Source organism: Vulpes lagopus, chromosome 8 (genome assembly GCF_018345385.1).
Source record: "Vulpes lagopus strain Blue_001 chromosome 8, ASM1834538v1, whole genome shotgun sequence".
In the NCBI taxonomy this organism is placed as follows: Eukaryota; Metazoa; Chordata; class Mammalia; order Carnivora; family Canidae; genus Vulpes; species Vulpes lagopus.
Window position 1 is genome coordinate 20052007 of NC_054831.1, and position 11911 is coordinate 20063917.

Consider the following 11911-nt stretch of genomic DNA (forward strand, 5'->3'; position numbering starts at 1 on the left):
CTGTCTCTCATGAATAAATAAATAAAATATTAAAAAAATGAATACAGCATGGCCCCCAAGTCCCACTCATGAGAGACCCAGGATTTACACTGGAATCAATCATTTTGTTGAATGCTGAAAATCCAGCTTTACTTTTGGGTGCCTGCCTAGATATGGTCTGATGACAACTTGTTTTGGATGCCCACACACATCCTTAAATCTAGGAATGGGTAATTGCAATGGCTAACATTGATGACAGGAGCAAAATTCCCCAGCAGGCTGCACTGGCCAGACCATAGCAGTCAGTAGGGGTGACCAGTTCAGTAGTCGGAGGATTTCCTGTCTGAGGGGTGGGCTGGCTGTGTGAGGTTGAAAGCATAGGCAGTATTTGGGGTTGGTCAATAGCACTTCACTTCCAGAGATATGTTCTCTCACACCTGGTCATCCGTCAGTGACTACAAGACAGAAATCCCTGATTCCCAGCCCCACTGGGCCCAAAGCCTTCTTTTATAGTAAATATTTTATAATGGGCCCTTTACTAACCTAAAATGAAATTAAGAGTTATTTAAGCTACCAATGTATAATTGCTTAAGAAAAATAATGCCTTAACTTGGGAATAAAAAGGAGTGTAAAATATAATAAAATAATATGTACTTCAATATGTGAATGTGGGGACATAATTATATTAGGAAACATTAAAGTGTCAGATGCTTGTTGAATGTAGCTGGCTGGCACATGTAAATATTTTTGATGATTCAAACACCACTCCCGGCTTTGTCACTGGTGATGGCAATTTTCCAATACGAGGAGTGACTCTTGGTAAAGTTTTTGATGAAGCAAAGGACAGAAACTACATGATTCTACTTATATGGGGTACCTAGAAGAGGCAAATTCACAGAGACAAAGTAGATTTGAGGTTTCAAAGGGCTCAGGGAAGGGGAGATAGGGAGCTATTGCTTAATGAGTACAGTGTCTGTTTGGGGTAATGAAAAAGTTTTGGAAATAGTGGTGACTGTTGTACAACACTGTGAATGCACTTTAATCCCACAGAACTGAGCACTTAAAAATAGTTAAAAGGGGAAATTTTATGTGATATATTCCTACCACAATAATAAAATAGGGGAACCTGTGTGATTCCGTGGTTGGGTGTCTGCCTTCCGCTCAGGTCGCAATCCCAGGGTCCTGGGATCCAGTCCTGCATCTGGCTCCTCAAAGGGAGCCTGCTTCTCCCTCTGCCTATGTCTCTGCCCCTCTCTCTGTGTCTCTCATGAATAAATAAATAAATAAAATCTTTAAAAATAATAATAATAAAGTACCTTTTAAAAAGTCTTGTTTATCCATAAAATGGAGTGAGAACTAGCTCAGATAATTAATAATAAATGTCCCTTCGCTTACAAGAATGCCCTACAAGACATTTGAAAGTCATGCAAGACAATTCTTTGTTGAGCAAGACTGTCCCACACTTTACAGGTGTCTAGCATCACCGGCCAACCTCACTAAATGCCCCCACCAAGTTCCAATTCCTCTCCTGGGAATCCCTGAGATGCAGGTAGGACAGCCCGGTAGGTGGTCTAGGCGGGGCCCAGGGGGTGCCTTGCAGCCTCCGTGGGGACTAGGGTGCTGGGCGAGGAAACCGGCAGAAACCCAGGTCCTGGATGGATCCGCGCGGAGCCTGGGGGGCCGGCGGGGGTGCTGGGGAGAAGCCTGCGGGAACTGGGAGCTGAAAGCGGGCTCCAGCTCCCCACCCTGCTCGCAGGCTCGGGGTCTCCGGGGCAGCGGGGTCATAGCCGTCCCCCCAGACGGTGGAGCTACCGAGCCTCGGCCGCTAGGCCAGGCAGGCGGACTCCGCCTCCGCGGACGCTGCAGCTGCAGCAGTGGGGCTGCCTGTGACCCGGGCGGCCGCTGCTGTTCTTTGAACCGTGTACAAGTGTCTTTTTCATGGCTTTCTTTTTCTTTCTTTTTTTTTTTTTTTTGGTTTTATTTATTTATTCATGATAGACATAGAGGAGGGGGTGCAGAGACACAGGCAGAGGGAGAAGCAGGCTCCACGCAGGGAGCCCGACGCGGGACTCGATCCCGGGTCTCCAGGGTCACGCCCTGGGCTGAAGGCAGGTGCCAAACCGCCGAGCCACCCGGGGACCCCCCTCATGGCATTGTTAACCACCCATTTATTACAGGTGAGAGAACGAGTGCAGGCAGTCGCAAGGAGCTCAGGGAGCCGAGTCACGGGACCGAGGCAGGGGCGCGTCCCGGAGAGTCCTCCCCGACAGATGGTCCCCCTCGGCGGATCTCCAGGGGGGGCCCCGGCGCCCTCTGCTCCCGCGCCCCCAGCCCCCACGCCAGCGGGGTCCGGCAGGTGCAGGGGCGCGGGGTCCAGCCCGGCTGCACGAGGCGACGCGCATCCCGGTGCCCCGGGGGAGGAGGGGGCGAGGCGGGAGGCGGGAGGCGGGGCTCCTCCCAGATGCTCCCGCCCGGGGGTCCCAGTGCCTGGATGACTGCGCTTGGGGAGCAGCCGTTGCCCGCAGAGGCTCCTCTCTGAGCCCCAGCTTGGGATCTCAGGCACAGAAGCAGGACCGGAGCCTCTATGGCTGGGGGGGGGGGGGGGCACCTGATTCAGGGCCTCCGGGGAGGACGCTTTGATGGGATCCCTCAACTGTAACCCTTTACCTGCGCAGCCAGCACCGTCATTTTCTTTTCGGTGCCTGAGATCATTGTGGGCAGGGCCACGTCTTCTATGTCCTTTTAACCTTCGCCCTGGCTCCACTGTAATTAATCAAATAATCGGGTACATAGCACTATTAATTAAGGCAACTAGCTTTTTTTTTTTTTTTTAAAACACTTTCACAGCACCTCATTTGATCCTCAGAACAACCTTGTTGGACAGATGTTATTGTTATTTCCATTCTGTGGATGAGGAAAGATGAGGCCTGAGTCGCATGCCTGGAATGAGGCAGAACCAGGTCCTGAATCCAGGTCCTCTCCTTCCATGCCCGTGCCCTCAGCAGGAGAGTCATGTGCTGCTGTTGAGTCCTCTGAATGAGTGTCTGGAAAAATCGTTCTACTTGAAAGCAGTGTCCAAAGTACTTTAGCAGTTCCTTTAAAAAGTAGCAAGATTTTGTACTTGCTTGCAAAGCATTTAAATAACTTCACACCCATGAACCACTTTAAAGCTACAGAGTTTCAGTAAGACTGTAAGAGCCGGTGTTATGTTTCCTGTTTCACTGAGGGAGCAACAGAGAGGCTCATCCTTACCCATAGGTCCCATCAGGATCCCTAGGCCAGGAGGGTGATGGAGAGTCCAGCTGGGGAGGGCCCAGACCTGTTCTTGCCCCCAGTGTAGTCTTTGCAGCCAAGGAGTCATTATAAAAGGTAAGGGATACAGACTTTGGAGGCAACATCGAAATCCAAAAAGGCAGGGCAAGGCAGGTGAGCCAAAATGCCAAGCCAAGCACACTGGAAATGATGGGGAATCAAAGTAAATCTATATATAGGACTTCCTGGAATTAGAGGCCCTGAGTTCAGGAATTAGGCTCCAGGTGGGTGAGATTTGGTGTCCTCCAGGTCAGGCCAGCGTGGCTCCTGGACACTCTCCCCATGGTTTTGGTATTGTCAGAATAGAGAAGCAGATCCACCAGCTTCATCACAGAAAGCAATGCCTAGAGCTAGAGGGAAAAGTCTAGAGGGAATCATGAATCCAAACAGAAAAAGCCAGGTGTGAAGGCAAACCAAAAGAAGCACCTGATTCATTTTCTCACAGGGCATGGCTATGGTGACCCAAGTGTGGATCCGTGGTTTCCCTTGCTGACGCAAAAGGAACACTAAATTCACACAACAAATAGGTGTAAGTGCCAATAAAAAAGAGTTCTAATCCCTTAACAATCAACTCAATTGCTTTCTCTTCTAGACCCCACTGATGCAGGCTGATTGGGGCAGTTTGGAAGGAGGCAGCTGTCAGAATGTCCACATTCTGAATGGTTGGGGACCAATCAGAATATTGTTGGGGACATTCTATATTCAGACATTATTAGTCTTCCCTCCTGAAGCCCTGGGATCGCATGAGTGGCACTATAGACTGGAAAGGTCTTTGGATCGCTTCTAGAATTTCGAACTGGAAATGTTCCCAGGGAGAAGATATGATCAACCCCATTTCTCTGGAAAATCCAAGCCCCCTCCCAGAGCTCAGATGCACCTGCTGTGTGTGCAAAGAGGCTCTCAATGCAGGAGCAAGCGTTTTCATACCTTTTACCAATAACCATTATTTTTTCTTAAATAAATGTCATTATAGATCAATTAAGGGAACACCAAGTAGAAGAAAAAATGGACCCACACTATCAACACTCCAGGCTGGACCGGTTTTTTAGTTACTCAAATTTCTTTTCATTGCATAGGCATATGCCATTTTTAGGTAGCTGAAATCATGGTCATGTATAATGTACCCTTTTTATCACTTAAAATGAAGTCATAAGCACTTTTTTTTATGTTGTTATGGAGTCTTCATAATTGTTATTGGCTCCATCTACCTCACACGAGGTTATACCACCTTGTTTACCAAATCACTTCCCTACCAGGGCTCTCTTAGATTGCTCTCGGCTTGCATGATCATGCCTAATGTGATGATGAACGCATTAGTGCAATACTGAGTCCAAAAGCCTAAGGGGGGATTGAGGGATAGGTGCTAGCAACTTTGCAGGTGACTCTCTGCATGACATGATCCACAGTGGGGAATGGGCCCGTTCTGGCTTCAGAGGGGTGGCCTTGGGGGGGGCGGGTGACGGGGAAGATAAGAGAAATGGAAGATGTCTGGCCAGAGGCAATGGTTCTGATCTCTTGTAGAGACAGGGTGAATAGACAGGAACAGGATGTGTCTTTTGGATGAAAGGTTTATGATACCCGGGAGCACCATCACTTCCTGTTTCAGGTGTGAAAGACACAGTGACTGTCAGCCAGGGAGGCAGGGGACAGACATTATTAGTCTGTCAGAGCTTGCCATGCTCTGGAAAATGGCCCAGATGCAGCCTTTTTGTCTGGATGGAACAGCTGGGGCAGGAGCACAGTGCCACCTGCCCGGGCTTGAGGGGTTGAGAACTTTCACAAACAGCTGGAGCAGGGGAAGTGGATCTAGTCCTTAGCGTGTGTGGGACACTTCAGGGGACTCTAAGAGCAGGGGCTTGAGATGGACCAGTTATGCACGTGGCCAGGAGTCCAAGGATGACAGACGTCGATGTTAAGGACTCACATTTGTACCCACAGACCAGACAGACAGGAAAGAATAAGGGGTTAGACACAACTTCCTTTGGATTATTTCCTAGGAGAGCTTCCTAGAAGCAGGATGAGTGGGTTAAAGAGCACTGAAGCTTCATTTTTACCCCATGGGATAACCGGAGGCAGTTCTCAGGGCCAGCTACCATGTTCTTCTTTCCACCCTACCCCAGACCCAGGGGCTCAACCACTTGTACTTTCTTTTTAGTGCCATCCCTGTCTGCTCCCTGGGTTGATCCCCATCCAAGACCACCCCACCTCCTGCCAGCCCCCTCTTTTCTCACTGCCTCCAGAGACAAACCCATAGGTCCACTTCATTTTCAAGCATCCCTTACAAGAACACAACAACAAAATAACCAAGACATTTAAAATAAAGGAAAAAGTGCAAAAACTTTAGAAGTCTTACTAAGTTTAGTTATAAATCCTTACTTAGAATCCCTGCTTCTCTCTTGAAATAATTACCAGATACCCATTTAAGACATAAGATCCTCTCATCTGGGGACCACATTGAAGATTCAGGGGTCTAGGCCAGCCAGGGCCTGATCAGGAAAATGAAACCGCACCAGTTATTTTAACAGAGGGAAGTTAATGTATGGAACTGATTGAACAGGTATTGGAGGACCGACTATCAAAAGAGGTAGGTAGCACAGAAATAATAACCGCAGGAGACAGTTTCCAACCTATGGCTGGGGATCATAGAAGCTTGCAGGATCCACAGAACTGGGACCCAGACCTCTGAGAAATCTTAAAGATTTAATGGTGCTCCTCCCCCAGTATATTGAAGTCCTAACCCCAAGGACCTCTGAACATGGCCTTCTTTGGAAATGGGGTCCTTATTGGGTAATCAAGTTAAAATGAGGTCATTGGGAGGGGCCCTAATCTAATATGATGGCATCCTTACAGAAAAGGGAGACATGGACAAACACAGACATTCAGAGGGAAGACAACGTGAAGACACATAAGGAGAAGACAGCCATGTGACTGGAGTGATGTCCCTATGAGCCAAAGAAGGCCAAAGATTGCTGTTAACACCCAAAGAGGCAAGGACGGATTCTCCCCTAGAGCTGTCGGAGGAGCACAGCCCCATGGACAACTTGACCTCAGACCTCTGACCCCCAGAACTGCAAGAGAATGAATCTCTTCTGTTGCAGTCTCTCAGCTATAGGTGCTTTGTTTGGGTAGGGAAGAAGAGGGTGCTGGCTGGAGCTATCTCTGAGGGGAGACCCTGAGGCTGATTCTGAGAGAATGGAAATAACTGGAAGCTAGAACCACAGCTACTAGAGTCACCTACTACTGCCAGGCAGGAACACCATTGTTGGCCTGACGCTGACAGAGACAACAAGCAAACCCTAATCACATTCTCTCTCCTCCAGCTTTCCAGTCTCCCTCTTGATTGCTCCTTGGACAGTTTCTCTCAGGGAGAAACACGGTGTGCCAAACCCCAGCATTGCAGAGTTGACTCTGGCAGGTGGATGGGGAGCTGAGAGACGAGAGCTTAATAACCTGCATGGGGCACGTAAGCCCGGGTGGGAAAAACAGTCACATCTTTATTTTCATTGTCCTGTCTCTGAGAGCCAGCGTTTCCTTCTCTTATGAGTATGAGCCAAAAATAAATGGATAAAAACCACAGTAGGATGAGCAGTATCTGTAATTCCATCACCAGTGTTTTCATTGCACATTAGAGTTGCTGCAGATATTTCAAAATACCATTTATGTTTATCATCACTACTTCAAAATTATGGGTGTTAGACCCGCTGCTAGACCTAGTAATTTCATGTGCTAATAAAGAAGCAAATATATTGCCAACATGATTTTGTTTTGTAATGTTTTCATAACTTGACTTATTATATTATTTCCTCTGTACTTTAGTAATCAAGTATTAAAAAAAACTTATTTGGGGAAGATGCCCAAAGACTACACCAGACCAATGGAGGGGTCCATGGCACCATGAAAAGGTGAAGGATCATTAGAAGGAAGGAGGGATGAATAGACAGAGCACAGAGGATTTTTAGGGTAGTGAAATCATTCTGTGTGGTAGAGACATGACGTGATTCATTTGTCCGAGCGCAAAGAATGTACAACACTAATGAACTATGACTCTGGCTGACAATGATGTGTCAGTCAAGGGTCATCAACTATAACACATGTACCACTCTGTTGAGGGGTGTTGATAGTTGAGGAGGCTCTGCATGTGTGGGGTTGGGGTAAATGGACAGTCTCTGTACCTTCCTCTCAATTCTCCTGTGAACCTAAAACTGCTCTAAAAAATTAAGCATATTAAATAAATAAGTAAATAAATAATAAAAAAAGTTAAACATATTTTAAAAAATTGATGATCCTCTTGCATAGACCAATCCTTTCCCCTTTATTCCTGAAAGTAGGTCTCATACAATAGTGACACAAACATGGGATCAGTGGGTGGAGCATGGTATTCTTGTTCTAAACACAAGCACGAAGGAAGGGAATATCGGGACTAGTGGTTTGACTTCAGCTGTCTTTCGGGTGACTCCACGCACAATTGGTGCTTTCTCGGGCATCTGTTAGTGGAGTGGGAGGTTTATCTTCTCACCCTTCCAGGGCTCAAATGTGGGTCACTGTTTCCAGGTAGGGCCAACTCCACGGCTGTCTACACAGGGTTCCTCACTCCAACAGGCCTCACTTCAAAATTCTGCTGCTGCTGTCTAAAATTCTGAACAGTTTTAAGCAAGGGGCCCCTCATTTCCATTTTGTGTAGCCAGTCCCGCTGCTAGGAAGTGCACAGGCTGGGCTGTAGAATTCCAAATATGTAGGGTATGAGAATGTGCTTTCATTCCTCACACGAAATAATAATTCACTCCTGCTACTTACTAAAAGCCAAGCCTCATCCCACTGACTTGCCCCCCAAAATTCTAATGATAGTTTATTTTTCTACATAAAGAGAGGACAAATAGGTGAAGGAAGTGGGGTTATGTATTATTCAGATATGCTTGATTTCTTCACATCTTTCAGAACTCTTAATTGAGAAATGGATAATGTCTTCCAAGACAACATTTGATATCACTCCCAAATATATGGCAGATCAGAAACTTGAGACTTCTACACAATCCTCACATCCTTGTGTGGGGTCTGCTTGGCTTTTATTATTTTGGTGGAGGTTTTTTTTTTTTTTAACATTTCTGATTAGAGGTGCTATCAAAGTCCCAGAAACAGAAATTTCCAGGTATTAATGGTTCAGTCCCAAGGTCCAAGGTCCAAAGGTCTCAATCTTGAACTGTCCTCAGGAAGAAGGACATGCCCCATGCCCACAGAAGCCTGGAAAGCTTAGTCCCGTCTTCCTGCACCTGGACTGGGGGGAAAAGACCAGTGGCAAGATAGCCAGAGCCCATTGGCAGCCACTAACCCCACAAGCACAGTTTTAAAAGCTTAAAAAAAAAAAAAAAAAGCCATTGTCTTGTTTCATTGATTACTTCAACACATAACCGAGTTGCCAGCTGGAGAATAAAATCCCTCATTGGCCACATTTCTAGAGTAGCAGTGGAGGAGGATTCAAACAGCATCCACTTCCATTGTTTATGGGAAACCACAGGTGCTGGGCAGTCCCTCCTGTATCAGGGACTGTCCACCTGTTACTGAGCTGTCAGAGTTGAAGCTTGTGTGAAGCCACCAAGGAAACCCACAGGGCAGGGAACATTCCTCAGTGGGATTCTGATGTTGTGAGATTTTTCTAACACCTGGGCTCACATGCTTCTCATTTAATCACTCAGAAGCATCATTACGGGAGCATGTAGAGTACCTGGGAGCACAGCTCTGCAGCTAAGCTCTCTGGCTATACCAGCCACGAGCTCCTGAGTGAATTTTACTACACTGTGCTTTAGTTGTCTCGTTCATACAGTGTAAGTAATGGAGACACTTACCTCCCCGGGGTTGCTGGGAGGATTACCAACGGAAAGTGCTCAGAATAGAGCCCTGCATAACATAAGTACTCTGTAAGTGGTAGCTTGAAAATATGCCTGCAGTTTACCCACATCTTCTCTAGGGGCCCTGGGAAGTTCAAATCACAATCTCTGTCTTCCAGGGATATTGTATTAATATTGTGCTTCTTGGATTCTTGGAGGCTCCAGTGATGTATATTCATGATGGTTGAGAAAGGTGAAGTGTGGAGGATAGGGAACAGGCAGCCTTTAGCTTCTACCCCACTCAAGACAAGAGTCTTTATCTAATGTATACATTGTGGTTTTCAGGTAAGATTTCATCTGAAGAAAACATCCCAAGAAAATCTATAAAGAGTTTGAAAACTGGGGGTGTTGCAACCAAGCAAGACCAAGGAAATGCACCCGGAAGCGGGTAAGTAGTCCTATGTGACTGAATGTGATTAGGTTTTGTGTTGGTCAAGGTCATGGAAGGAAAGCAGTGGCACAACTCCAATGCATTGTTAGAAAAGGGCATCATGAGGAGACCGTTGGTGTAGGTAGGGTTTGGGGGAGCCATGACCACTCATAGGCTTTGTAGAAACTGCTCTTAGGCAATAGGCTTGAGCAATGAAAACTTGGGCAAGGTAAAAGAGCCCAGAAAGACCACCGAGCTGAACGCAAACAGGCTCATTAAATGATCCACCTCAAAAGAGCCATAGGCCCTAACCAACCAATGGGATGCTGACAACCAGGCACAGACAGTTACCAAAAAGGAGAAAACTGCATGCTTCCCCATACTTCCTTACTCTGCCCTGTAAATATAGCTCCTCACCACCACCTCATGGCACATGGTCTCTCCTTTGCTCTCCTGCCCATTATTCCCTTGCAGTATATTCAAAAAACTTCAATGCCTTTCATTCTGCTTCAGGTGAATTCTTTTGCTAACTGCACCACCAGCCCCCACCCAATCAGAACATACCACAGGCCCAAAGAGGGGAAGGGAAGGAGTGTCTGGTTTCCAGAAAGGATGGACATTTAGAGAGGGTGCCTGATAGCAGTTACTGTGTTTGTAGAGGGAGGCAGCCAACCTGTGGGAATCTGATAGGGATGGAGCCAGAAGAATTAATATTCTGACCACACTCTCTTTCTGCCCTTTCATCTGTAAGGGGCCCCCAATGGCCAAACTCAACCAGAAGTCACAAGCAAAGGAGTCTATTGATATACTGATGGAGCCACAGCGGTGTGCTGGCAAATAAATATTTAACAACAAGCTCTGAGGTAGCTGTGTGTATGCCTATTTGTAGTGTTTGCCAATTTCCAATATGTAAATATTCCTACTATGGCCAACCATGAGTTAGGAAGAGATATACAAAATCAGCTCTTGCAGGCTCCCATATCACTGAAATAGACCATATGGGTCAGCCTCCCAGGATGCAGAGCAGGTTGGGAAAGGATGGAGAGTAGACCTGGAAAGGCAAACAAGATATCCAGTGCTAGTGTCGCTGCCCAAGCTGCAGCTGCCAACACCAGACCAAGGGTTCTGATATCTGGAACAAGGGCATTGGTGCCTCCATCCTCACTATCAACATAACTGCCATCTGCAAGGCTAATAAAGAACAGTCAAATCCAATAATCATCTAGCAAGTCAATAATGTAGATGAGAGAGGGAATGAAACAGAGAATGAAAGGAGAGAGGGAGAAAGGGAGGTATAGATTCCGTTCTAGGCTGGGAAGTGTCTGCATTTCCATACATAACTATGTTGCTAATAAAGATAGAAGGAGGTGGAGGTAGGGAGTTGTACTTCTCAAACTTCGATTAACTTCACCTAATAGCTCAACCCTGTGGCCAGGTAGGCATGGATCCTGTAGGAAGGAGGAGTGATTCACTAGAAATGGGAGTCTTGGAGTGGAGCCAGGACTTAATATACCATGTGGCAGGAGCTCAAGGTCTTAGAGGTCATAGTACCATCCTGTTATCTGCTGGCAGGGGAATGGTTGCAGAGCCATTACTGACTGTTCTGAACCTCTGTTGGCCTATCTTACTGAACCATTGCTGAAGGGAGCAAGATTCTGTGATGCTTGGGCCCTTGTGTTATTCTTCTGTTAATGGCAGGCATAGCCTCAATCCTCAAGAAGAGTGCGAAATAGGAGCTCAACCTCCAATATCACTACCCTATCAGGAATGATCTGTCCCACCATCACCATTATCCACACCAATATCTCAAGTTCTCCTTCCAAGAGGGCAACATCAGGACCTTACCACATAAAACCAGTGTAGAGGCTGACCCAAGCAGAGAGACATGTCCCAAAGATGACTCTGTGACAAAAGAAATGATACGGAAGTGAAATCTTCCCTTCCTCTCCCCAGACCCACCTCTGAATCAACTGTTTCCATTTTCTTCCCAGAATGATGTACTGCTGGACAGATAATGTACATTTATGTTGATCCCTTCTCCTTATGATTTGAGAGGAGGATTCAAACAGCATCCACTTCCATTGTTTATAGGAAACCACAGGTGCTGGGCAGACCTCCCACCAGCCAGGGGTCATTAACACCAACAAAACTGTCATGAGGCTTATGGAAATATCCTGAGACATAAAGGATGGAGAGTACAATCTCAGCAAAGAAGAAGAGCATACCCTTGAGCACTGTTTAATACAGGAGACAGAAGAAAATGCTAGAAAACAGACTGTAAAACAAGATTTTAACAAAACTCAGGAAGGATAGAGATGTCAGTGACTCTGGCTAAAAGGCAGAGAAATAGAAAAGGAAATTGATGAGG

The 11911-nt window shown here is 46.5% G+C and overlaps 1 long non-coding RNA gene across 1 annotated transcript; it reads left to right on the forward strand.

Annotated features, from left to right (window-relative positions):
• The first annotated feature begins 1758 nt into the window (after positions 1–1758).
• Positions 1759–7046, forward strand: LOC121497559. The gene is made up of 2 exons (XR_005989507.1): positions 1759–2156; positions 6142–7046. It is a non-coding gene; the product is annotated as an uncharacterized LOC121497559 (long non-coding RNA).
• The last annotated feature ends 4865 nt before the right edge of the window (positions 7047–11911 follow it).